This window comes from Rutidosis leptorrhynchoides, chromosome 4 (assembly GCF_046630445.1).
Source record: "Rutidosis leptorrhynchoides isolate AG116_Rl617_1_P2 chromosome 4, CSIRO_AGI_Rlap_v1, whole genome shotgun sequence".
NCBI classification, from domain to species: domain Eukaryota; kingdom Viridiplantae; phylum Streptophyta; class Magnoliopsida; order Asterales; family Asteraceae; genus Rutidosis; species Rutidosis leptorrhynchoides.
Genome location: NC_092336.1, coordinates 628210546 through 628211387, shown reverse-complemented (window position 1 = coordinate 628211387; position 842 = coordinate 628210546). Strand labels below are relative to the sequence as shown.

Genomic DNA, 842 nt, shown 5'->3' with positions numbered 1-842 from the left:
AATACTAAGACAATCTTTTGTCAAATGTGGTCCTCCACACTGCTCACAACTAATTCGTATTGCGTGAATATCTTTAGTCTTCTTTTCCATTCGTTTCTCGAAAGCATCTAACTTTGCAGAAATGGAATCAAAGTCATGGCTAGAATCGGCTCTAGCCGCTTTAGATGATCTAACGATGTCTTTTTTTTATGTCACTCATGTGAGTGGGAGGCTGTGTTATCAATAATTTTGTAAGCTTCAGTTGCGGTTTTCTTCATAATGGAACCACCAGCTGCTATGTTGATGTCTTTTCGTGTAGTAATGTCGCATCCTTGGTAGAATATTTGTACTATTTGATAAGTGTCTAAACCATGTTGAGGACATCCTCTCAACAACTTTCCGAATCTTGTCCATGCCTCATATAAAGTTTCATTTGGCTTTTGTGTGAACGTAACAATTTCTCCTTGAAGTCTCATGGCTTTAGATGCTGGAAAGAATCTTTTAAGAAATTTCTCAACTAAGACATCCCATGTGTCAATCGCCCCTTCAGGTAACGATTCTAACCAATCTTTGGCTTCTCCCTTTAAAGTCCAGGGAAATAACATGAGATAGATATGTTCATCCTCAACTTCTCTGATTTTAAATAGAGTACAGATCCTATTAAAGGTTCGAAGATGTTCGTTTGGATCTTCTTTTGGCGTACCACTAAATTGGCATTGATTAGTTACCATGTGTAGGATTTGTCCTTTGATTTCATAATCTGGCACATTAATGTCTGGTTGAGTAATTGCATGACCTTGGCCAGTGCGTGTAGCCCTCATTCGGTCTTCCATACTTAGAGGTTCGTGATTTTCCATGATTGA

The 842-nt window shown here is 38.4% G+C and overlaps 1 non-coding gene across 1 annotated transcript; it reads left to right on the top strand.

Annotated features, from left to right (window-relative positions):
• The first annotated feature begins 345 nt into the window (after positions 1-345).
• On the top strand, positions 346-452 carry LOC139845772 (small nucleolar RNA R71). The gene has a single exon (XR_011758530.1). It is a non-coding gene; the product is annotated as a small nucleolar RNA R71 (small nucleolar RNA).
• Positions 453-842: the final 390 nt, after the last annotated feature.